Below are 27,572 nucleotides of genomic sequence, written 5' to 3' on the forward strand. Positions count from 1 at the left end.
GTACCCCAAAATATAATCATCTGGTGCTTCCAGGTGACCTGGTTACTAAGCATTCATACCGATTTGTTTGCAGGAAGATTAAGTGATGTTGACTATTTAATGAACATTATCTTTGAGTTGTTTGCGGAGAGGCTAGATGATGTTGCATCAAAGCAAGAGTTATGCCACACTATCCAATGTGTTTTCCAATTGCTTTCCTTATCACAAGGAAGCATGTTGGGCAGAAGCAGGTTTGGTTGTTTGTTTGTTTGTTTCCCACCTTTTCTCCAAGGAGCTCAAGGCTCAGTACATGGCTCTCCCCCTCTTCATTTAATCCACACAACATGCCTCTGAGGTAGGTTAGGCTGAGAGTCAGTGACTGGCCCAAGATCATCCAGCGAGCTTTATGGGCTGAGTAGGTATTTGAATTTTTGTCTTTCAGTGTCTTGTCAAACTCTTCACCACTCCATTCATCCCAATTCATCCCACTGGGTTGTGGTGCAAGGGCTCCAAATCACCATTCATCGTGAAACCTGAATTGGCCAGTATGTGATTGACTTTTACCTGAAAATGGAACCATCTGGAAGCGGCTATGCAGATCATTGGGGAGCTGTGGTTGGCTGCAGCTTCCTAGTGTAGAATTTGCTAAGTTTGCCTGTGTACAACATGCAAAACAGCCCCTGAGGAGCTGCCAACACATAATAGATGGGTTTAATGGGCTTAAAATGCAGCTGAAGTTATTTGATAGCCACTGATACTTTAGCTTATGGTTGTACATACAGGAGCCAAAGTAAAGTCACATTGAACCATTTGTATGCTGATCTAATCAAATGTGAAACAAGGCTGGGATACAATTGCATCTCCCATCCCACCCCCAGCAGCCTCAATTTCAATCCTTATTTTGCTTTGGTCTCATGCTTTCTATCTGGAGTAAAATAAATGTCCATCCGACACAAAGGTCTGCATAGAAAACTTGTTTTTCTCTTCATTCATTGTAACTAACGGGAGCCCTTCACTCTGCCTGAGCCCAGTCGATCAGATAAAAAAAGACTACATTGATTTTCCAGAAAAGAAAACATTTAAAAGTTCTGTTATCCTGAGCCTTAAAAAAAAATCACTGTGAGTTTCTATTTTCTCTATCTCTGTCTGGCCTGTCAGATCTTATAATAAAATAAATGGGCAAGGGGAAAAAGGTTCTCTCAACCTCTCAAAAACTTTAACAAACCCAAGGAGTGTCATAGGGCCAGAGGGTGGGGGGAGGCAGGGAAGCTTAGTGTGGTGCTAGAAATTTGCTATTGTGACATGGTGCCGGATAGCTGAAACGTCACTCTGAAACAGAGAGGCTATAGCAAATATTGCAGAGGTAATAAATAAATAAAGCTTACAACCGCAGCAACAAAATGCTCTCATGGCTGGATTGAAATTGATTTTGTATTGCGGTGCAAACCTAGCAATAACGGTATGTGTTTCTTGTTGTCTGAACCTCTGATATTGCTTCTGTCTCTTGTCAAGCTAAATGTTGCCCCTTGTTCCATCAGTGGCCCAACCTTAGCAACCCACCTGTCAGATTGGTGCATCGTCATCTTGTGCATCGTCATAAGCGTCTTTTCTTCATGCTGACCTTAGAGAACTCATCAGCATGGACCCCAAGGACTGCCTTAAAACTCTGTCTTTTGTGATTTTGACATGGCGCCTATATAGCATAGAAACTTGCCCTGCTTCCTATGGTCAGCTTCTTCCCAGTCTGTTGATTGTTGATCTGTGCCAGTGGTTTTCAACCAGTGAGCTGTGGCACCCTGGGGTGCCTTGAGTGATGGTCAGGGGTGCTGCAGGCAAACCTGGCCTCTGTCCCTCTTTCCTTCCCTCTCTCCTCTGATGCCTTCTCACATCTCTGCCTCCCAAAGGCTTGCACAGCTGTTTGTGGCAGCAGCCCTGTCTAGATGCTCCACAGGTGAATGGTGGCTCCGGGGCTGGCCAGGGGGTTGTGGCATGTGTTACATCAGTACAGTCAATTACAACATGCTTTACTTCCTAGAATGGACAGGGACAGGGGGATCTGTAACTCTCCTGTTCCCCCTGTAAGTAACTCAGCAGATGAGTGTCACTCTATAAAAGCAGAGTCACACAGCCATTTTGTCTCTGTTCGATTCAACTCTCAGGTAAGTCTCATCCATTTTGTTGTCTGCTGGCTCTCAGCAGCACTTGGGCCCATAAAAGATGTAAGCCACATTATATGTTTGCTGTGTGCAAGGCCTGCCTGAGAGCTGAGTGCTTTTCCACCATGCAGGCCTGGCAGCGCCTGCTGTTGCCACTGCTGCTTCCCAAGGTAAGGTGCTGGCCTCACATTCACCTTTAGTCTGTCTCCATTGGGCTGGGGGCATCCTATTCTCAGGTTTCTATGAGGCAATGTGAGGAGGTACCTGTCTTTGGGGCAGGGTGGGCAGCTCAGAGACCAGGGGCAGCAGCAGCAGCAGCTGCCGAGGGCACTCCCAGGGAGAGGAGAGGAGGCTGAGGGAATACTCCACAAGGGAGGGTGTTCAAAAAGGGGTGAGAGGCTGCCACCTCTGCAGACAAGGGGTTCTAACTAGGCTCCTGAGCTCCACAAAGATGCCGCAGAAAGAATGTAGTTGGTCAAGGGAGATATGGACTCAGAAAGGTTGAAAACTTCTGATCTATGCCATTGTTGTTATCTACGACTACTTTCATGATTCCCATTCATCCCCAGACAGCATAGGGCAGCTCACCAAGAAAGATCAAAGCCAAGAGTAAGCCCTACATTCATCTACAAACCACCAGACAAAACCTCCAAGAAAGCAGGAATGTATCAGTCCAATCCAACTAGATGGCCCATAGATGGACACTGATTATGCAGGCAGCCAAGTGTTCCTTTATGGTTGTAGTGGGGAACCCCAGGCCCTCTTGACTTCTCTATCTGGCCCCCTCTCACACAACCACCCAACTTTCTCACTTTCTCTCTCTCTCCCACAAATACATGCACACGTCCACCCATTCACAGCATAAATGGCCAAATATGTTTCTCCCGACTTGTAACCTGATGAAGCTTCTCCCATACATCTTGCTCCCTGTCACCGGTTTTTCATTGCTTCCCCCACAGGGTTTGAAACATTGTACACAAAAATTGTGTAATAAAACAATGCAATTGACGAAGACCTTTCTGCACACACATGGTTCCATACATTACCTTCTGGGTTTCCCTCACCTTCATTTCTTAATAATATTGTTCTTTTTTTGTGAAACAGCCTGACAATGTCTTGGTAACTCTGATATTAGTATACATTACAAATGCATTCTGGAAAACAACAACTCCAAAAAAAGAAGTCTATAAATAACCACTGGTCCTCTATCATTTACATCAAAGACTAGAATTTTATTAAACAGAGACAAAAAGACTTACGGCTTGCTCCAATATACACACAGGCATTTTTCTTAATTATTCCCGAAGTTTCAAACACCATCCTTCTCAATTTCCCTGGAGTATAGACAAGAAGCAGCAACTTTTCTTTTCTCTCTTAAAGAATTCTTCCTGGCTTTTCATCTAGTATCAGCATCAGTGTCTCTGCATGCTGGTTCTTCCTATTTCCTGTATTCTCTGGGGGAAATGGTATAATGGCATTGTGCTGAATACGTTAATGGGACAAATAATGCTGTTTTTAAATGAATGCTCAACTGCAATGAAAACCAACAAGCTCTCCTAACAATTTGCACCCACAAAAATATGTTTCCAGCATTGCCCACTAAGCGCCAAGTAAACCCAAGATTTGTCATAGAATGACCTCTTGCTCTTCCTCAGTCACATCCAGCTCAGACTCAAAATGAGGCCTACCTTTCACCCCTCTTGATAGCCTTTCCTAAGGTTGCCATATTTCAAAAAGTAAAATCCCTGACACCCGCAAAGTTGTTGAGTTTTAGGAAACCACTAAAATTATTGAGCTTTTATGAGGAAACCTAACCCAATCACTAACCCCCAAATAGTGATTTTGAGCTATTTGAGCTGTATGCACTGCTTTTTCTACCATGTTGCCATACATCCGGGTTTTCCCAGACATTTTGCCAATTTGGCAAAATTCCCCCAATGCTATGTTTACACCAGAAAGCCAGGACATGTCAGGAATTTTCCTGACATATGACAAGCCTAGCCTTTCCTGACAGTCACCTACAAACTGTATATAACACAGACACACACAAATACAAGCAAAAAAACAAAACAAAACTGAGAGGGGTGAGAGGTGAACAATTAGTAGAAGAGCTCTCTCGCAGACAGACAAGCTGGCCACCCTACCTGACTGCATAACTTGAAGACACATTTTTATGTCCAGAAGCATTATTATGAACGTAAGCAGCTGTCTTATACTGACTCAGACAAATGGTCTGTCTGGCTCAATATTGTCTACATTGCCTGGCAGTGGCTCCCCAGGATTTCAGACAGGAATCTCACCAACCCTACCTGGAGATGCCAGGGATTGAAACTGGAACCTTTTGCATGCTCTACCATTTGCATGCTCTACCCTTCTTCTTCATTCAAGTTCCAGAGCCAGGCAGGCATAATGAGGGAGCCAGTAGGAGAGTCATCCTGCCATCTACTCACCTCCCACCTTCATAAAAGGGTGTTTTTCTTGGATGGTGGGGAAGATGTACAGGTTTTGTGTTTGTTTGTTTTTGCTTGAATAGCAGGATGGATGGAATTATAAGGGGAGGGGAAGGGCTTTGCAAGCATTTGTAAGCAACGCTTAAATATCCCTTGAGAAGCAGGAGTATTTCTTCATATCTGCTTTTCTCCCGTGCTTTGCTGAAGGCCAACTTGGAAGAGCATAGCTAGAAAACAAGATAAAAGATCTGTCCTATAATCCAGTCTGTGCAAGTCCTTTATCTTAATGAAAGATGATACCAACAGTCCTTCTGGACTGATTTTTCTTCCTTTCTTCCTTTTCACAACTAGCGGTCATGGCACATGAAATAAAGCTGCCAGCAGCCATGGCCTTTGCAGACAGAAGGATCCTGTCTGAGGAATGGCCCACTGGAAGCCAAGAGTTTGAGCTCTATATAAACCTGGCCCTGCATGAAGAAGTGAGACTTATCTTACTATGAGCTGGATAGAAATAGATGTACTAGTGTGGAGCTAAGCACTGCTTCAACATTGCCAGTTCTGATTATAGCTTTGGATGCCAACTGCTTCCCAGAATACATTGAAACATTGGAGAGAGAAAAATAAGAAGGACAAGGGTTAGATTCTTTTGTCACATCTTAGGAATTTTGATGGCCACATGTAATTTTGGAGACTTGGATGGTCCCCTGATCAACAAAGAACTGAGTATAGCGCAGTGGATCACAAGCTGAAAAGCAATAGCTCCAAGAGTTATAGCTTGGGTAACAGACACTTCCAAAACCATGCAAAAATCTCAAAAGAGTGCAGGTAATAAGGGGAAAGCCACATAAGGCCATCCCTACCATTAGGCACAGTATGTAACATCAGTCACCTCAGGTGGCAGATGCTAGGAGGTGAAGAATGGTTAGCAGACAGAACTGTGCCTGCTATGTGGTCTGCCCATAGGAATAGGTGACTATGTTAATATTGTTTTCTATCCGTTTCTCATAATTTCAATCTTAAATTCAGATCTCCATATTCCCACTTCATTGTCATTTCTTTAAAAAAAACAAAAACTCCCCAGTAAAATTTATCAGCATTTTAATGTGAATCTGTGTATGCAATTTTGCTTAATATACATATTTTTGCAGGAAAAAAATCCCTTTAATGTTGTGCACCGCACTGGGATATTTTGATAAAGGGCAGTAAATAAATAAATAAATAAATAAATAAATAAATAAATTAAAAAAATACTACTGTGCATTTTTGTATCCCATTTTCAATAATATATGCATTCATCGCCACACTTCACCCCAGAATGTGTATTCCTGTACACATTACTGGGCTGGGAAACCGTACTGCAAAATATGGGGGAATGCACATTTTGAAGGATGGTTGTGTTTTGGTTCATGGACTGTCACAGAAAGTGCAAATTATTTGGGTTTGCCTTTCACTGTGAACTAAATTGAATTTCTTCCCCATCCTTATCTGCCATGAGCCCCATAAGCTAGTCTGTTGCATTCAGCTGTGGTGGATGACGCTGTTCCATTATCAGTGCTGAAGTGAAATTCAATTGCTAGTACAATTGTCTTCTATACGTAGAGTGGGAGGGGGTACCATTTTGTCCTTTGCTTCAGGCAGCAAAACTTTCTGGGCTGTGTATTAATGAAACAGGCTAAAGCAACTGTATCAGTTATAGCACCTATATACTCAGCATTCCGCACAACAGCATTCATAGCTACTAAGCTGTACTTCTGACCTATAGAATTCAGCTCTCCCCCCCCCCCGCGAAATGCTAAGGAACATAGTCCTTCCCATCCCTTTTTAGTCCCCCCCCCCTTGGTAAGTGAGTGTAACTACAAATGTTCTTAATTACACAGCAGAGCATCACTAAACCATTTTAATGCCTTTGAAAACCATTGCAAATTGCTGGACTTTGTGAACCAAAAAGGAATCGCAAATTTAAAAAGTGAGGCGGGGGGAGGGCACAGTAAAAAGCTGAGCTTATGCAGCATAAAATGTACTTTGTTCGTTTCTTTGACAAGTCTAGTTTATTTTTAATTATTCATAATACTTCACGGTACACTAATACATGCTCTGGAGTATATTAGTGTAAGTGATGAAATTTTTGTAATACAAGACTGCACTACAAGCTTTCTGGCATTAAATCTTAGCCAAGTCCATGGGGGGTATTTTTGTGTGCGAATTAGCTAAGTGCAGATTATCAAGGTACTAATGGAAATGTCTGAGCATTTGTTAAATGTTGCCTTGTTAATATCCGAAAGCAATGCGTTCTGTGGGCTAATTAAAAGGAAGAAAAATTTTCTCTAACATTACTGCAACACTGTGTGTGTGTGTGTGTGTGATATTAAATGTTCTTTGACTTGCTTTCTCATCACATTACTAAGACGTGATTCATCAGAGAAGCCCTTGGAGGCTTCTGCACATGGCAAGCTCTGCTATCCATGTGAAGCAGCTTGTCATGTGGATCCAGCAATTTTTAGCACGACATCACTCAAAAGTCACACACATGCACACAACAACACTCCCCCCCCCCAGGTTTCAGTTCACATGGAGAAAAGTGCTGAGGTTTGCTAGCTTTTCGCTTTTCTCTTAGAATGTCTTCTCAGTACACCAACAGAGAATAACTGGCTATGGGTTTCCTCATTCCATCACCTGTGTTCTCGGTGGAGATGGCTGAGACTAAATCTGAGACTTTCTATATTCAAAACAGATGCTCCATAACTGACCCTTGATGTTGTTGAATATAGTTTAAAAGACCATTGCTCCTCCCTCAAAATGTTCTAGCAGAGCTATCCAGTATAGAAACAGCAAATGTCAATGGTACCCTTCCAGTGAGAGTTGGTGAGAGCTGAGACCATAAAGAAGGCTGGACCATAAAGAAGGCTGACCGCCAAATAATTGATACTTTTGTATTATGGTGCTGGAGGAGACTCTTGAGAGTCCCATGGATTGCAAGAAGATCAAACCTATCGATTCTTAAGGAAATCAGCCCTGAGTGCTCACTAGAAGGACAGATCGTGAAGCTGAGGCTCCAATACTTTGGCCACCTCATGAGAAGAGAAGACTCCCTGGAAAAGACCCTGATGTTGGGAAAGATGGAGGGCATAAGGAGAAAGGGACAACAATATGGCCAGTGTTCTCGAAGCTACCAACATGGGTTTGACCAAGCTGCAGGAGGCAGTGGAAGACAGGAGTGCCTGGCGTGCTCTGGTCCATGGGGTCATGAAATGTCGGACACGACTAAACGACTAAACAACAACAACAACCCTCCCATCACATGCTAGGCGGTCTCTTCCAGTACATTCTGCATGAGAAGTGACTTTATGATTTAGCAGGCAGCTTCCAGATCAGTTTGGAGTTAGATCATGCAGTAGGACATGAGTCTGTCTCAGTTGCTGGAATTTGGGGCACTAGTTCCCAACCCTGCTTCAAATATAGTTATCTTTAGAATCCTCAGCTCATTGCAGATAACCCAAGACCACAACAATTCCCAAATACCAGTGCCTGCAGCCTTTATTGATTCTATAAATTAAGCTCTTCAGGATGGTGGTGATTCAACACAAACACATTTTTGCTCCAGCACTGGCCTCTGCCCACTCATGCTGTCAGCAGGAGGAGAGCGTAAACCCAAGTGGATGCCATGGTAATTTGGAAATCTTGCTTATACAACATTGTACCAATTTGCTTTCTTTGTTTACAGCTGACTTTGCTCCAGCAGGGATCACAAGACGTTTTTTGCAGTGTGAGAGCTGGGAAGAAAGGTTCATATGAGCAGAGGAAATGGGACAAGGAGAGGAGAAAGAGAGAGAGAGAAAAGGAGGGCAAAGAACAACTTGAAAGTGAAGTAGAAAATGACACAAGACTTATTCCAATGCAAGAGAAAAGACAGGTTAGTTTTTACATCGCCAATTTCAGATAGATAGCTAGATAATCACAAAGTAATCTTTGTCAAAATGACCAAGTTTGGATTCTTACGAAAATCCCCAATTTATCATAAAACCAACATATCTAAAATTGAACGTCAGTCTTTTTCAGACTGTAGTAGTTCGAAATGTTCAAGACAATGCAGAAAATGAAGCAAAGAGAGGTTCTTTTTAACAACCCTGTGTGGCACCTTTAAAACAAACCAGCTCAGGCCTTAATCCCCATGGACTTCAGAGGAGGCGTTATTGTGAGAGAAGAGACTTCGTCAGGCAAGGCCTCCTTCCACCTGCCTTGCCCCACCCTCTAGTCTCTGCTTCTCAATTTGTATTGTATTATTTTATGTACTGTGGCTTGCCATTGTTTTATTGATTATACTTTAGAAATTATTTATTGTAGCTGTTGAGTGGATTTGTGTTTAACTTTTATATGTTGATATTATTATTTTGTACTATTCTAATAATTGTTGAATGTTACTTTTTGATGTAGGTTGCTTATTTTAAAGTTTTGTTTTACTATCACATTTTTTTATTGCATTAGATTGTTATAAGTTGTACATTTTTTGTTTCTTCAGCTTGTAAACCGCCTTGAGTATTGTAAGATAGAAAGATGGTATACAGATAAAAAAGGATGATGATGATGAATGATGATTGTGGCATGAACCTACAATGGACATTGTGACAGCAATGACTAAGGTAAGACAATTACGGTAAGTGCTAAGCATCAATAAATTTGCAATGTATAATTGTCTGCTATTCCTTTGCAAAGGAAGAGGATAGGTAGAAAACTAGAGCAGGTAGGGAGGGGCACACAACTTTTCTCCCAGTGGAGGCACTACTGTGACAGCAACAGTAAGGCACTTTTCAGTTTAATTAGGTGATAATTATTTGTGAAACTGCAGTATCTTTGCAAGGAGGGAGGAAACCAGAACAACTTGTCTGTGGTCTCACTGACCATGACTACCAGGTTCAGTGACTGCCAGCTGCCAATGGCTAGGGCATCAAAAGTTGGAAGTGGCCTGGGCCTCTTGTCAGCACAAGAAGGGAAAGCAAGGTTCCCAAGATGGAAGAACCCTTGGGCCATGTTCAGAAACCCTGTTTAAAAAAACGCTAGGCTAAAATAAACCAAGAAAATATGTTTTTCAATCCTAAAAAAAGCAATCCACCATTTGTATTAAAGGCAATCAACCAATTACAAGCTCATCGTTCTGTTTTGATTTCTCCCAGTTTCTCCTTTTTCCACTCTTTCCACTGTTTAGTTTTGCACATTTCCACATACATTTGCATTTTTTTAAAAAAGAAGTCCTCATAAAAATCATGTGTTGCTTCAGAAAGTGCAATTTAGGTTGCTTTTTCCTTAAATTAGATCTGAAGTAGTTTGCATATCACCCCACTTTCTGGACTGTTCTGAAAGTTCAGTATTTGTTCTAAATACTACCAGTTTTCTGCAGAGTATAAGCATCAATTACTAATTGAGGTTTCAAATTGATTTTGGGAAGAGAAGAAATGAGAGAAAGAATGCTTTCACCAAGATATAAACCCAACTTAGAGGCTATCCATATTTCCGCAGCATGAAATTTGGCAGTGGGGGAAAGTGTGTTTCATAAAATATTGTCCTAACTGCAGGATTGAGAGGGAAAGAAGTAGGAAATAATTTTCTAGGGCTGCCAGCTGCCAATTTGCTACTAGTACCAATCCCAAAACAGGAGGTAGAGAATTAGCTCCATCGCCTCTCCCATTAAGGTATTTCTGACCAATATTTCTCATCCCAAAACATGGAGGCCATTTCCCACGGCAATCTATCTCCCAGACACATTGACTTGACTGATGCTTTCCAAATATATTATGGATGGAAGTAAGAGAGATTAGATTGGGAGGGGGGGAAGGAACAGAACCTTGTTGCGGGGGTATAGAAAGCAGGGGAGGAGTTTGCTTTCCTTTTTGGAGAGAAAATAAATTTCTGCAGCTGCAAATTTATACATTGTGCAAGATGCCATATCTAATTCCAACTTATAGCATGATTTACATGACCCACAGCACATTTATGGGAGACAGCCAGCTTTTTCATGCCTTTGATTTTGGGGCAATTAGTTTTTAAAGCTGAAAGGTTTTTACTGTCCTTGATATAACTTTTGGCAATAAACATATCACATTTTTTAAAAAGCTAAAAAGTGAAACGAGGAAGGGGAGTTTGAACATGGATGCTCTTAAGCAAATCGCTTTCTCTGCAAAGCGTTGCAGCTTTTAAATGGCAAATCAACTAAATAAAAAGGAAAATATTCTGACAGTTCCCAGCTGAACTGCACCAAAGTATCTGGGGTCTGTAGTCTATACAAGATTTTTTAAGGTATACAGGCTGCCTTGCTGACACACTATTGTTCACTTGTGATCACCCAAGGGGGGGGGGATGGAGCAGTGATTTGATGTCATGAGACACTGACTCTGGCCAAGACGGTATCTCCCACTCTCCCCCTTGCAACACAATGAACGAAAGCAGATGCCCTTTTGCTACTTCATTCAAAGTTGGCACCTCTTACCCCTAGACATCAGACACATACCCTTAAAATCAGCAATGTTTTCTCCCTTCCTGGTCAGTTCACAGTCCTACATCTGCCACTCCTTCCCAGGACAGCCAAAAGATAATACAAAGATACTGTTGCACTGGACCCAGAGCTAGCAGGGGACTCAGACTCTGAGCTTTAATATAAAAAAGCAGCTCTCCTAGAATGCAGGCACCCTTTGAAACAATTGCTTTCTGAGAAATGAGCTAGGCTGCTCTTAGCCTGCAGTGTTTTCAGCCAATGAGTGGAGTCAGAGCTATAATTGATTACTTTAGAAACTTATGAGTTCCACATAGCTTATAGAGAAGACCCCCAAAGTGGCTTCAAATGAACCAGATATCCCTCTCTCCAAACAGTGTTGTAGAAGGTTTATTTTGAGGCTAAGGGCTTATCCACACTTACCTTTTAGCTGGTTCTTTCCAGGCACAGGTTGCATTTTAAAGCTCTGTGTCTTAGCAGTGGCGAAGCCGCATGCTCCACCACCAGGGATGGAGAGAGGCAGGTATGTGACTGGCGCACGTCCTGGGGGTGTGGCATGCCACCCAAGGGGGCGTGGCATGCGTCCTGGGAGCATGGCATGCCACCGCAGGGGCGTGGTGCCCAGCGTGGTGGGGGGTCACGGCATGTGTCCGGGGGTGGCCGTGATGGTACTCCCCTCCCCGATGGTGCCAGGGGCGGTGTGCTCCCCCACCTCCACCTTCCGCCAGTGTGTCTTAGCAGTTTTGTTTTTTCTCTTCCCCACGAAAACCCAGCAGGCTCAGTATGGTTGATGCTCCTCCTTTTTTAAAAAAAACTATTTTAGGCTCCAACACTTCAAAGAGGCTAGGGAAATATAGTAGTGGCTGCAGTTGCCTCTGTTTCCTCCAGAGCTGCAAAGCACCAGGCTTCCTACAGCCAGCCATCCCCATTGCCATCTCTTCACCCCTATTAAACTCATGCAGTGGGGGGGACAAGGTGGCATTGGAGAGCTCCATAAATGCAGTACTTGGTCATCACCCTGCCCCAAACTTGGCATTAGCCCTAGAAGAGTGCATATCACATAAGAAAAACATGTGTCTGTCACCAAACAAGGGCATGGGAGAGAGAGATTATTATTTGGGAAGGAATATTAAACTTGTAGGGACGCAGGTGGCGCTGTGGGTTAAACCACAGAGCCTAAGACTTGCCGATCAGAAGGTCGGCGGTTCAAATCCCTGTGACAGGGTGAGCTCCTGTTGCTCGGTCCCTGCTCCTGCCAACCTAGCAGTTTGAAAGCACGTCAAAGTGCAAGTAGATAAATAGGTACCGCTCCAGCGGGAAGGTAAACGGTGTTTCCGTGTGCTGCTCTGGTTCGCCAGAGGTGGCTTAGTCATGCTGGCCACATGACCCGGAAGCTGTACGCCGGCTCCCTTGGCCAATAAAGCGAGGTGAGCGCCGCAACCCCAGAGTCAGTCACAACTGGACTTAATGGTCAGGGGTCCCTTTACCTTTACCTATGAAACTTGTAAGCATTCTGTTTCCTATGTGTGGATCATGATTGTTCTTTTTGTAATATGATTCACATCTGCTTTCATGTGTGGATATCAAAGTGCATGGGCCTTAAACAGCAATGCTTCCTTCATTTTTGTTACACCCAACTACCTGGGTCAGCATTCCCCAATCTGGTGCACTTGAGATGTTTTGAACTGCAATTCCCATCATCATTAACTACTGCTATGCTGGCTAGGCCTGTGGAATTCATCCAAACTTCTGGAGGGCACAAGGCTGGAGAAAGCTGACCAAAGTGCAAATAAATAGGAGTGATTTATTTTTCTGAAAACCAAGGTGTGTTGTTTATGAACGTTGAAATGGCTAAAGCTCAGCAATGGAAACTGAAACCTATCGGGATGAGATGTGAGACTATATAATTGCAGGTTAGATGGTATTATTCAAGCCTCCCTGAATGCTAGGATATCTGACTGGCAGCTCTGTCATTTTCACCATTTAAGTTTTAGCCTTGACATCTTCTCCACCCCTTCCATTTACAACACTTCTTCATATTTGATGGTATCTTTCATCTAACCATATAAACTAAGAGACTTAGAAAACCAGCCTTTCTAAAAGGAAAACAATAAATGGCTACAGGCAAATAAAATTCAAGATAACTGAAATCAAAGGCACCAGAACAGTAAGCCTATTTCTGATATGTAAAGAGCATAAGGAGAACATAGAGAGAGAAGCAGAAATGTGGTGGCAGACCCATTAATTCACTAGATCGAGCTGCTCTAGGTATGGCAAGCACCTGGGGAAGTTTGTTGAGGTGCCTCACATATTCAGGGATGGATATCAACCCCTGCCATTTTATGCACATTGTATACTTACCCTATGTGAATCCTAGCTGCTGAGGGATAAAGGATCATTCAACCCATCCTTCAAAAGCCTGGTGCCTTCCAGAAGTCCTTGTTGGGGTTGATGGAAGTTATAGTCCAAAACATCAGGAGGGCAACAGGACAGTGAAGCTTCAGTTAGCCAATGCAATGTTGGCAATATTGCCAGCTCAGATGACACACAGGAGAAAACTGAGCCATGATACCCTTCCATCCCATTTGCTCACCTGTCTGGGATATTTTGTCCTCTCATCCTCAGGAATGGTGTAGATATTGTGTCTTCATGTCTGAATGAATGAATCGATTTATTTCAGTCACTGACCAGAGTGCAGTGTTCATGTCTGGTATCCTGAGTACCTGGAAGAGTTCTGGGAAGAGAGGCATTATCAACCAGCTCTTTGCATATGTGTTATGAGGCCAGGCTGTTCGTTGTCCTCAGTGATGTGGGGCAGAAAATTCCCCAGTGGTTTATTTCTCCATTTATGAAATTTTCTGTTTCATAAATTCTTTAGTAGTGATGAAAAAAAATTCCAGTTGCAATTATAATATTAACAAGTTTGGCAGTTTCCAAGCTTTCAGCTTTCCTTACTGAATACAAGTGAAATAAATGTGCTAAATTAGGTCACAACCCATAGTTCCCATTAGCAAAGTTCCTGCTTGTGTATTCCAAGTATGCACAACATGAGGCCACAGAGAAAAAGTCCCATGTCACACACCCTGTCATCTGAGTTATGAGCTCTGTTATATCATGGGATGGATGTGCTGTTATTGGGTTCCTCATCAATTTACAATTGATTTGCTAGAGTTTGTGTTCCAATTTGTTTTCCTCATTTTGTCAAGACTTCCATTGCTTTTAGAACTCTCCTTCACTTTTATGGTTTCCTTGACCCTGCTATTTAACTACATTAGCAGTCCCTTGCAGATGGATAAATAAAAAGTCTTGATTTGGCCTCTAAAACTTGGTAAAGATGCCAGGCAAGTAGTCTTCAGTATGGTATTCCAAAGCTAGGGAGTATTGCTGAAAGGGCTCTATTGTCTGTGATGTGGCACCTCAAGCAGGGTCTCCATTGACAATCTCAATAATGAGCAGGTTCATTATTGTAAAAGTAATCCTTTTACAGATGCAAACTGAAGTTAAGCCAGGAGCTGAACCCTCTTAGAAACCACTATCTATCCACGTTGGTATTTCACAAACCAGAGATCATGCTTACAGCATCCTTCCTTCCTGCTTTATTTGGGATTCATTTTTGTTTAATGCAAACCAAACCAACTCACAAATTCCAAAACAACACAGAAGCCAAAATGCAGTTATCCTTTGAAACTGGCACTGCTCTGAACTTTGTAATGCAGATCTAAAATAAAAAAGAAGTGTAATATTATGGGAAAATGCCCATAAAATATTTATATTAATGAAAATAACATTAATTCCCTGCATTCGCTATATGCAGGTAAATTGTTTGTATGTGTGTGCATATATATGGCAGAATTGCGTACAAGAATGTATATGTTGGAAGAAATGTGGTTTAAAATGCTGACGTATTTTCATGGGGACTTTTTTTAAAAAAAAGAATGCTTGCAAACTGATGCAAAAATGTAATGAACTAAGATCAAGATGAGAAAAATGAGAAATTTAGCAAACTGAAACTGACAGATTTGCCCATGCCTAACTCTCACCCTCTGTGATGCAAAACAAGAATTGCTATTTGCCCCAACAAGAGGAAAGTTGGCAAAGAGGAAGTGGAGCCAGAGAAGATGTAATTGCTTATCCTTTTTCTACTATAAAGTTATTACAGATTTCATTTCTGGGTCGCTGCCTGACAACCTTAATCATGATAGTTTCCAGAAAAGGCATCATTTTGGCATTACTTTCCATTTTTTTCTTAGCATTTTAGGCAAAGATATTACAAATAAATGGCTTTAGAACAGTCATTGGTACAGTATATTTTGCACTGGGCCATGCTGGGAGTGCTATCGCTACAGAAATTAATCACCAAAAGCAGGGTGACCTCTCAGCTCCACTCTTTAGATTGTAAGATGCTCTAGCTTTGGACATCCAGATATCCATGTTGTGCCTGTACTGTAATACATTCTGGTTGACTGTCTCTAAATCCAAGGTCGAAAAGACTCTGCAAGCCACATTGCAGCACACACTGCCTGCCCCTTGGGGGAAAGGAAGGAGTGGCCTTGGACAGAAAAGACTGCATCGGTTTGTCTGCATTACAGAATTAATGAGCAGTGGAGTGGCATCCAAGAGCTCCTGCCAGCCTCCAACATAATCAATTACTGCCTGTGTAGCAAGTAAGAGACCTGTTGGAAGAGTGAAGCTTGGACATTCAGGGGAATAAAAAAAGACCAGCGTCTTGACAAAAGAGATCATGAAGCGAGGCTATGATTGCGCTTCAGCTCCCGACTGTAGAAAGAAAGGGGAAAAGCTCAGCAGCGTGCTGGCTAGATTACAGCCCCCGATAATAATGAAACTCCACCTTAGCTTTATATCTTTGTTCGAAAATCTTCCTGGTTTGGATAAGAACCTCACTGCTGGTCTCTTTTCTCAGCCAATTAGCAGCTCATTAATTGTCCACCTGCAGAGCTTCAAACCTCAAATCATTTTTATCTCGATTCTTCACATATCACACAGATTAACAATTACTACTGCCGGGGAGTTTAAAAGTCTCATCTTCCCTGCATATCTTAAGGCCTTCTCTGCTTTTGACTGTAGTCATAGCACTGGCTATGGTGGGATTAATTCATACTGGGAGTTATCAGTGATGCCTGTGAGAGCATTTTTTGAATTTCACACACTTTCACAGCTGGCAGAAATTACTTATGAAGGTTGCAATCCTGTTAACACTTAGGCTGCGTACACACCGTTCCTTTAAAGCATATTTAAAGGACATCCTTCCCAAAGAATTCTGGGAACTATTGTTTGATAAGGGTATTATGAATTGCAGCCACTAGAGTTTCCAAGTTTCAGTGGGGTGGCAGTACCCCATTTCCCAGCCTCACAAATCCCGGGAACTGTAATTTGCTGATGGTGCTGGAATTGTAGCTCTGTGAGGGGAAATACAATTGCCAGTATTTTGGGGGGGGGAGCAATGTGGTTTAAATGTGAATTGAATGCGTTTTAAATGTAGGGTGTGAATGTGAGCAAAGTCTGCAAAATCACTCTGGCTTTCTGGCTGACTCCTCTGTGAAGGTGGAGTCAACCATAATGCAGCCTAGTGGGACAACATCTTCCTAAAGCTTCCTTAGCAGGAAAGTGCTTCAGCCAACAGGAAAGCAAAGCCCCATTTTTCCTCTGCTCTCCAAATAAGGAAATTTCTCGTTGGATTTACCCTACCTTGATGGGCCCTTGCCCGCCATGATGTCTCTTCACCAGATACCACTTGCTTCTGCTGTGAACCTCAAACACCCATAGATGAAGAAATCCCCCCTTCATGTGGTTCTAATACTTTATGCTTTCTGGCATGCTGAAAAAAGACTACTGTCCTGTTGGTCTTTCTGTCACACTTCTTGTATTTTACAGAATGGTTTCCTGCTGCATTGTGCTTGCTGCTTCATCATGCTTTATTGCCTTTAACTTTGTTAGTTGCTTTGAAGGCCCACCAGCTGAAAAGCGTCCTAGAAATATGAATATTAATAAACTCTGCAAAGGAAAGGTGCCCACTGAGCACAGTTATGGTTTCTCTCAAGAACGCTGAGAAGTGTAGATTTATGAGAAAGAGTTCTGCTGGTGGTACTTAGCTCCATCAGTTAACTTCAATTCTCAAGAGGGTTTTGGGGTTTTTTTCAGGAAAACCACTGCAATAAAACTGATTGACTCATAAGTATATATGACCAGCATTTTTAGAACCTGCTAATAATCAGACTCATGTTCAGACTATGCATGATGTGGAGGGAAATGTTTTGCTCCCTCTCTTATTATTAACAGACCCTGGGGTCATCCAGTGAAGCTAAATGGTGGGAGATTCTGGCCAAACAAAAGGAAGTACCTCTTTAACAAAGCACATTGTTCCATCACAGGATGCAGTGATGGAAGTCACACATAGAATCCAGCTTCCATGGCTGTTGCCCTTAGCAAAATTACAAGGAAAAGAGGTCTGAGCTGAAACAGAGCCATTTGCAGTGCTATAAACAGGGCCACCCCAGCCCAAGACTGTTTGCTGTTGAAGAAAAACAAAACAAATGATGCTTCCCCATACATAATACCCAAGGCTAGCCAAGTTATTCTGGCACCTGGGACCGAACATCCCACCAGCTGCTAGCATCCTGGATGGGAGCTAACAATCTGCTACCCTTTCATAGTAGCCGCCTCACTCTGCCTAATAATAGGGCCGGTGCTACCCCCTATCTTGCAACAATATTTGAGTGGGCAGGGGTACATCCCTATGAAGCCCATCCATTTCTCTATCTTCCAGTAGCACAGGATAATGAAAAAGGGAGAATCCCTCTGTTGCCGAAGCAACCAGCTGACCCTTCTTATCTTCCAGCACCACACAATAGAAGAACAAAATTGCATGAATATTTATACCAGAATCACGATTAAGTACACGGGGGAGGGGATTTAGGGAGGTGATATTCAGCTCAAGCTTGCTAGGATGTGTGTTAAACTTAGGTCACATTCGCACCAGATATTTTATAGCACCTTAGCAGTCACAGAATCATAGCTGTTAACGTTCCCCGCTTTTTAAAGGGAAATTCAATAATAATAATAATAATAATTTATTATTTATACCCCACCCATCTGGTTGAGTTTCCCCAGCCACTCTGGGCAGCTTCCAACAGAATACTAAAATACAAAACCTATTAAACATTAAAAGCTTCCCTAAACAAGGCTGCCTTCAGATGTCTTCTAAAAGTCTGGTAGTTGTTTGTCTCTTTGACATCTGATGGGAGGGCGTTCCACAGGGCGGGTGCCACTACCGAGAAGGCCCTCTGCCTGGTTCCCTGTAACTTGGCTTCTTGCAGCGAGGGAACCACCAGAAGGCCCTCGGCACTGGATCTCAGTGTCCGGGCAGAACGATGGGGGTGGAGACGCTCCTTCAGGTATACTGGACTGAGGCCATTTAGGGCTTTAAAGGTCAGACCAACACTTTGAATTCTGCTCAGAAACGTACTGGGAGCCAGTGTAGGTCTTTCAAGACTGGTGTTATATGATCTCAGCAGCCGCTCCCAGTCACCAGTCTAGCTGCCACATTCTGGATTAGTTGTAGTTTCCGGGTCACCTTCAAAGGTAGCCCCACATAGAGCACATTGCAATAGTCCAAGCGAGAGATAACCAAAGCATGCACCACTCTGGCGAGACAGTCTGTGGGCAGGTAGGTCAGCCTACGTACCAGATGGAGCTGATAAACAGCTGCCCTGGATACAGAATTGACCTTGTTCCGAATAGGATTCCTCACAAGAAAAGGGGAAAGTTGACAACTATGCACAGAATCTTAGGAACTGTCATTTGTTAATTCGGTGACATGTCACAGAGCTATAATTACGAGTACCCTTAACAAACTACAATCCCCAGGTTTCTCTGGGAGAAGCCATGGCGGTTACTGTGGTGTGTGAGTGCTTCAAATGTGTGGTGCTGATGTGACCTTTGTGAGACTAACTTCTGAGTAAACTTATATAGACTTGAGTTGTACGTGAGCAGTCGTCTTTAAGCTGAACTCCCCACTAACAGCCTCTCACAGGCCATCTAGCTGGCAAGTCTATTGCAACAATATATGAATAATGTATTTATTATGAAATATTAAGAAGAATATAGGTTAATAACATCTCTGCAAATACAGTCAGGAATAGTCACATCCATCATCAGCAAATATTCACCCTTGAGCCAAACTACAACAGGACACACAAGACAAATGACAAAGAACTGGTCAAGTTCACACTTAGAAACATGATAAGTTGTCATACAGAGGGTTGAAAGCAGAGAAGATGATTTACTGATCTGATCTAGATTTCATTTTTGTTTAAAAGATAGAAAGTGAAGGCAATGCTGGGCCTTGCCCTGCTAAGACAGATGTAACTAGTCCGCGAATGTCTCTGTTCAAAGGCCGAGGCAAACAACCATGCAGGGTTATCGGATACATTATTATTATTAACAACAGCAACAACCTGTCTTTTTTTCAGACAGGACTCAAAGCAGCATACACAAATTAAAACAGCACAGATAAAATACAGAAAGGTAAAAACATATAAAAGAAAATAGTTTAAAAGTTATTAAACTATAATAGAATTAAAACAACATATAAATAAATCTATTAAAATACAGATAGTGAAAGCGCTTTCCTTAAAAAACAGTCAGTTCCCAAAAGTCTATCAAAATAAAACAGTTTTCATCTGCTGGTGGAAGGACAACAAGGAGGGAGCCAATCTAGCTTCTCTTGAAAGGGAGTTCCAAAATCTGGTAGCAGCCACCGAAAAGGCCCTTGAAGACCCAGATATGAAGGGCCTGTTCATATCTGCATGATCAGTGTGTAATTACAGCATCATCAAACAGCCATTTTGATTCTTGCATGGCTGAATGAGCCATTGATGATCAAGTCAGTCCACACAGTCCTGTTTGTTACCAAGCAATGAGAAACAACCAGCCATTGTGCACATACAACAGACCTCATGGAGAATGTGGACATAATCCTTTCCCAAAGAGGGAATTGTGCACCTTTCCCAGTCATTTCCCAAGACCTGTTGGAGATTATCCATGACAGCTGGAGAATACAGAAACCTCAGTCAATATATACACATTTCCCAAAGCCTGTTGAAATTTATGTAGATTGGGGGGGCAGAGTGCATAGCTCCCTCTTCATGGAAAGATTATGTCCACATTCTCCATGAGCTCTGGTGCATGTGCACAATGGCTGGTTGCTATGCACATTAACAGTGTCCTCACACTCTCTCGCTCTTTCTTTGGGCTGTTTCATTGTGATACCAGAGATACCACCGGTTCTGCAGAAGGGACATTTTCACTGTTATACAAGCAGACAGTGGCACAGGTACATAGACATAGAATTGTAATAGAATCATAGAACTGTATAGTTGGAAGGGGTCATGAGAATCATCTAGTATAACCCCCTGCAAGGCAGGAATATGCAGCTGTCCCATACGGGGATTGAACCTGCAACCTTGGTGTTATCAGCACCACAATCTCACCAACTGAGCTATCCAGACTGACATCATGGTTTCTCTCTGATCTAGCGATCTAGCTGTTGGTAGGACTATCTCTCAATCTTTTGAAACCTGAACACAAAAGGAAGAGGAGATAGGAATGGTCAGATGCTGGGCAAAGTACAGAATTTCTTAGAAAGCCTCAAGGCCATCAGATATGAGATGTCAAGAAAAAAAACATTTCTGAAGTTGATGACCCTTTTAAAAAAATAAATCCTTGAGTTAACAACCTTCATTTTAGCTGCTTTGTTCCAATATGATCAGACTCCATGTGAATTCCTTATTTTTTCTGACATTGTCACCTGGATTTGCTTTTATTAAATATTAGTCCATTTATCTAGGGAAAATATTAAATTCCTTCCCTAGCAAATCCTCCAGAAGTGGAAAAGAAAATCGCATGAATTAGAGAGGTTATTGTTCTTCTGGGGAATCTCATCATTGTTAAGCCTCTTCCCAATCCACCTTTCATTACTGGAATAGTTTTCTTGCAACTGGCAGGGCCAAGAAAAGGAATGTAAGTACCAGTATGTTCCACATGTGATTGTCTCCACAGGGTGTTTATAGTAGCTTCCAGCCTGGCAGAGTTCAAAAGGTGATGTGGATGATTTTATAACCAGAACTCTTTCAAGTTTTATAGTATTGCTGGTACCTTTCAGAGCTGCAGAAGGAACAAAGATACATATAATATTCACAGTATGTATATATATATATATTCCTTTTTTCTACTGATTTATATTACTGGCACCTCTTTTTTTCAAGTGTTTTTATGATCAACTGTTTAATTAAAAGTTTTTCACAAAATCAATAGACAAAGGGGGTGGGACACAGGATGGTATGGGTGTGAGATGCATTTCAATATTTATCAAAGTGTTAGTACCAGCATCCACATTTTTCACAAATAGGTAGTAGTAGTACTAGTAACTCAGAGGAACAAATCGGTTAGAGCTGAGTGACATTTAAAAATCCTTCACTGTAGCCACTTTCAGACATTTAGGAGAGGCTCTGTGTTCATTGAAAGCGCATAGGATATAGAGGTGGGGTGGGATCACAGGAGCAGGCCCCACCCTTTATCCTTTGCCATCATCAAACATCAGAAAGTGACTAATAGGACTTTGAGCATATATTCAGAAACAGCTGACAAAGCTGGCCAGTGCTGCAGAGGCACATTCCAGATTTGCCACTTGCCTGGATGGAGCAGATGCAGAGGGGTGCATGTTTGGGGCAGCGCATTGGCTCCACTGATGTGCCTGACCTTGTCAGCATCCTGCCACATGCCCACACAATCCGGCAACCCTGGTGTCTGGAGCATGACTCCACAGGACTGCCCCTTCACACTGAGCACTTTTACACATATTCAGGTTGCCATCTGGAAATCCCAGACCTATCCTGAATATTGTAGTTGAAAGCAGTGTCCTGGCAGAAACCGGCTAAATGTCTGGGGAAATCTGGACATATGGCAAGCCATGTTGGCAGTGCCCCTTTTTGTAAATATTAGTTCCAAATAGTTCAAAAACAGCTTTTTTTGCGGTTTTGCAAAAAAAAACTTAAACAACCTTAGTGTCCAGATTTCACTTTCTGAAATACGGCAACCCTAACATATATGCATTAAAAGTTTTATGTTGGGTTCAATCTCTTGGCTTCATTGCTGGCACCACCAGATTTGAGAAGCTATAGCTGCAGAAAAGTCCTGAGAAATTTGTTAGGAATCCCTATTCACCTTCACAGAACTATGGTTCCCAGAGTATCCAGTGTGCAACTATATAGATTCTAGCTTACAGAACAAAGGTAAAATTGATATTCGTTTTTCCACCTATCTGCTTTTGCCCATGACTAACCAGTGGTCCCCAGAAGGGGATGTGCTAACAGTATCCAGGAGTGTCTCTTGTTTACTTCTGATGCTATTATTACTATTACTATTACTATTACTACTATTACTATTCTTCTTCTTAAGCCTCACACTCTTCCTTCTTTTTGCCCCCACCCACCCAGGAGAGAGGGTTCTTGCCATACTTTGCTGCATGACCACAATGTGTGACTGTAAACATGCCCAGGTGATGGCAGCAATAGAATCCCCTCATTTATAACAATTCACCAGCTCAGATGTATTTGATTTGGTTAATGTGGTTCAGTGAAGTTGGTTTGCAGATCCTCCAATTTGTTATCTTTAATCAATACAACCCGTTTCCCATAATCTTGTCCTCAAGTCTTCTTTCTGGTGTGTTTGCAAAACTATTTCTTCCCATTGAGGTTTATGATTTAGAAGACAGTGGTGAATCTAACGACCCCTCCAACTCCAAACTCCTTTGAAAGGGATTTCAAGCCAGCCGTCATTCTGCATCTTCATTCTGAAGGGCTACTTTCGAGTTCTGGATTAAAAAGAATGAATTTCCTGCACAAAACTTGATGCTGTGAACATCACCATGCTGCCCTTTGAAGTTACTGCCTTGCATTCCCCGTGCACGTGTAAGAGTGCATGCTCTTTCTTCCATTTCCCTCCCTTTTGCCCCTTTCCCAGTGATTAATATTGTCATTTCTGCGTGGATGGTTTTCCAGTTCTTGTCAGATATGTATCTCCACAAACCTTGTTTCATTGCCAAAATAATCTCCATATCTCCAGCATGACCTTTTCTTTGTCACAGTTAGGGGACAGAGGACTCAAAGGGTGACAAAAGGGTGTGTGTGTCTGTGTGTGTATTTGCTCTTATCTAACACCGAGTGCTTTCCTTTCTATTCATGAATCGTTTCTTCATTTGAAAATTCCTTATTGTTGCAACCTATAATGAAAAGATCCATTTTCAGACACCGTGATGTAGTCCCATTTCAATCCTTCTCAACTTTCAGCTAACACACTCCATCCCTTTTGCAATTTCTTGCAACAAAAAAGGAGCCTCCTTGTGTTATATCAAAGCAGAGTCTTCCCATGGAGCAATTCATTTGGCTTCTATTAAACCTGTCATTGTAAATGTCACACACACAGGTTCATCTAAAATATATAGGATCTCTGATCTTTCAAAGACTTTCCTGTTCCCTCTGCTCATGCTGCTGCCTGCCAGTTAAACAAACTCAGGTATGAAAAGGATGTTAATCCCTTCCCTGGTTCCCTTTGACATGTGTCTAATAATAGATGCGTAGGTGCGAAGTTGAGCCAGGGACCCTCCTGCACCTTTAACAGGAGCGAGACAGACCGACAGCAGGGTAGGCTTCTTGCAGCAAATAGATGCCAGTGATGGGGAAATCTTTGTCTCTTGAGCTGCCAACTGTTATGTGGTTGCTGAAGGTACAGGAGCCCTGCCACCGCTGTAGGGGACATTGCCATCCCCATAAATGGAAATGGAAATAAAAGCTGAAGGTGATCCACAACCTAGATGGAGTTAAGTGAGATTGAGGCTGAATCTTGACAAGACAGAGGCTCTTTGGGTGGTTGGTCCGAGGGTCTATAATTTGGGCTACCCATTATTGATGGGGTTGCAGGTTTGTAGCTTGGAGGCGTCCCTTGAATCATCATCATCATTGGAGGCACAGGTGGCTTTCAGCTGGTTCACCACTTACAACCCTTTCTCCACAAGGATAGCCTTGCCACAGTGGTCTGTGCACTGCTAAACTCCCTGACAGATGTCTGTGCTGTTCACTGTGCAGGGCTGTCATTGATGATATTTCAGAAGGTAACCTGTGAATCACTGAGCAGCTGCAGATCAGGAGCATATGACGCCAGTTCTAAAGAAGCTGCACTGGCTTGCCTATGTACTACCAAAGAAGAATGAAAGTCCTTGTGATGGTGTACAAAGCTCTAAGCAGCTTAGAACCTAAAGACTTAAAGGGGTGCCTCATCCCATACCAACCTGCTCATGGTTTAAGATCAGTAGGGGAGGCCATGTTAGCAGTGACACATGGCCATGACATCTTCTGTATGGCTGCCCATGAAAGGGTCTTCTCCGCTATAGTGCCTTCATCATGAAATACATTCCCCTTGCATATTTTGTTGGCACTGACTCTGATGAGTTTTCAGTGCCAATTTAAAATATATTTGTTTAACCAGACATTTGGTAATTCATTTTCTGTGAATTTTCATGAGCCATATGCTGCTCTAGCTTGTCTATCTTCTACCCTGGATCTATTTATTTGTATTGCTGTGTTGCTGAAATGTTGTATTTTAGTAAGTGCTCTGAGCACTTTGTGAGGAAAGGCAGGTTAGAAATATTACACACACACACAGAGAGAGAGAGAGAGAGAGAGAGAGGAACCTCAGTTTTCAAATGTAATCCATTCCAGAAGACCAGTCGAGTTCAGAAACTGAAAACTCAATAGCCAACAGCTAGGCCTCAGGATCTTGCATTCAGTGGAAACCGCATGGCATGTTCGATTTCCAAGGCATGTTCAAAAATCAAAGCATTTACTTCTGGGTTTTCGTCATTCAAAAACCGAAATGTTCATCAACAGAGACTGAGGTACTACTGTATACACACACACACACACAGAGAGAGAGAGAGAGAGAGAGAGAGAGAGGTGGGATCTAATGAATAATGAATACCAGGTCACTTCTTGATAAGTGGGGGCATTTGCATCAAAGAGTCATCAGAGAAGGCGACACCCCCAACTCAAATACAGGTAGATGTAAGTTGTGTGAGAAAAAAGCAAGAGTTGGCAAATGGGAAGAGACAAAAATCCTATCTGAGCATTCAAGACTTCACAACAGGGCTCATGACACAGGATGTCAATCCGCACTCACTTGTCCAGCTGAGTCATGTACCTGGTGCTCAGCCCCATCCATCACATCCCTGTCACTCAGTCCTGCCTGCCACCTTCCATGCACAAGAGATGCTCTGTGTGAAGGAGTCCACTCTGCATGCACAGGCTTACTGCATGCTTTAGAACCCTGTAGCCCGGAATTATATATCAGAGAGGGAGCCTACATTTGTAGAGCAGCTAGCCCACTTCAGACATTTCCTTCTAACATTTGGAAGATGAGAGGGCCTGGGGATGGGAACATGAGGGAAAGGACAGAGTTGTAAGCATAGCTTCACTCTCTCCCGCATGAGATTCTAATCACATGAGGAACATAACACTCAAATTGTGTGTGAGTGTGAGAGAGAGACAGAGAGAGACCACTGAAGGGACCTTGGGGATTCAGAATATCTTTCTCTGTGGATCTGGTGTGCTCCCTGGTTGGGGTGCCTCTGTGCCTCCATTTATGCTCTAGTTGAGTATTTAATGCAAATATTTGTAAATAATGCAAATATTTAAAAGATGTGTTAAGTCTCCTGTGCTTTCTCAACCAAAGAAACCAAACCCAGGAGTGTTCCCTGTGGATCTTTTCATTATCAATGGGAAACTGAATAAAAGTACTGATTTCTTCTAACTCACAGTCCCGCTCCCCAAAAAAGCACCCTAAATTTTATTTGGATTTTCAGGTTTATAATTATCCACATGCAAAACCCAGCAGTGCCAGCGAGTTCCCACCAACTGAATAGGTTGATTTCTGCTTCGCCTCTGTCAGGAACAAGAGCTTATTTTCTTAAGAATCCTCAGCGAGCAATAGGAAATCCTTCTATTTTTAAAGCAGATTAGTTCTGCTTTAATGAGCAACCAAATCTTCTGATATTTTATTTAATGCTCTGAAGTCTTTATTACTTTTCACCATATTACTGTAACCACCCAAAGGTTTCAGGAAAATTAAGGGAAATTGCTGTTTATTCTAATAAATGCTTGACTTGGCAATCCAATAAACACTGTTAATAAGCTCAGGTTTAAGTCATCATTGGACTAAAACCAACAATATAATTAGCCGATGTACACCTCAGCTTTTAATCACAGCACCATCACTCAATAAAGTGCAAATGAATTTAAACAGTCATTGGAATACAGTGTCTTTAGGGGAGGAAATGTTAACACCTTGAGTCCTAGGCCTGCACAACACAAGGCCTACATGCAGCAGGCTGACAACAGTTCCATGCCTATTTGCCTGTCCCTGCATTGATTGTTTGCAACCTAGCCTACACAGGACCATCAACCACCGTACACTGTATTTATTTGTTGATTCATTCATCTTATTCATACCCCACATTTTTCTCCAAGGAGCTCAAGATGGCATACATGGTTCTGCGCTTCAACAACCATGTTTGCTAGGTTAGTCTGAGAGGCAATGAACATTAAGTATAATTGATTAATTACACATTGAAATGGAAAATAACTCCGCATGTATATTGTGAAGCATGTTATGGAAACTTCAACGGAAGCTAAACTAGGGCTGCAGAGTGCCTAACAAGTTGGTAAGACTGTATTTCTGCTGGCTCTTCTCACAAGGTATTTAACTTAAATCACACGAGAAAGGATTTTATTACAGCTCTGCGCATATGTTAATCTGTAGGCTTCCATTTTTGTATGAGTGAGCTCTTTGTTCCAAAGTCACCAAAGAGAAAGGACTGCTAATCTCTCTCTCCAGCTTGAGGTTTCAAGCTAAAATGCAAGTGGTTTGGGAGAGGCAGGACTTTGATTCCAGCTCTGGATGAAGATATTTCATATTTCTAAGATGTTTTCCTTGTGCTGGGATAAGCACATGATGATATGCAACTATCTGGATGTAACTTTATTTGTTCTAAGTTTTGAAGCAAATTCTGCTAGTAAAGGTTTTGAACCATGTTTTTTGACTGGACCATTTTTATTTCAAGAAGAGTCAGTTTTTATTCATCCTATTGCATCCAAATGCACAATATTAAGAACCTCAACAGTGACTGGCCCAAGTTCACCCAGTGTGCTTCATGGCTGTCTGGGGATTTGAACTCTGGTCTCCCAGCTGCTAGACCAACATTCTAACCACGACACCACACTGGCTCTGTTCTACATCATTATTACTCTCCCCTAAATTCAAGGGCATGCCATAATGTTGGCACCAGTTTTTCCAACCTGTTGCAGTTGTGTTGCACGACCTATTTACATCTTAAATGTCCTGAGCTTGTGAATTTCTAGGAGAGTGAGAGCCTTTCTG

At 42.3% G+C, this 27,572-nt stretch overlaps 1 long non-coding RNA gene across 1 annotated transcript in view; it reads left to right on the forward strand.

Moving 5' to 3' along the window:
• LOC308477428 overlaps positions 1-27,572 on the forward strand; it is a 38,012-nt gene that overhangs the window by 6,122 nt on the left and 4,318 nt on the right. Inside the window, exons 2-3 of the long non-coding RNA XR_013986556.1 lie at positions 8,307-8,495; positions 9,102-9,222. This is a non-coding gene — a long non-coding RNA (uncharacterized lncRNA). The remainder of the gene's footprint in view (positions 1-8,306; positions 8,496-9,101; positions 9,223-27,572) is intronic.

This window comes from Podarcis pityusensis (assembly GCF_964106645.2).
Source record: "Podarcis pityusensis genome assembly, chromosome: 5".
Classification (NCBI taxonomy): domain Eukaryota; kingdom Metazoa; phylum Chordata; class Lepidosauria; order Squamata; family Lacertidae; genus Podarcis; species Podarcis pityusensis.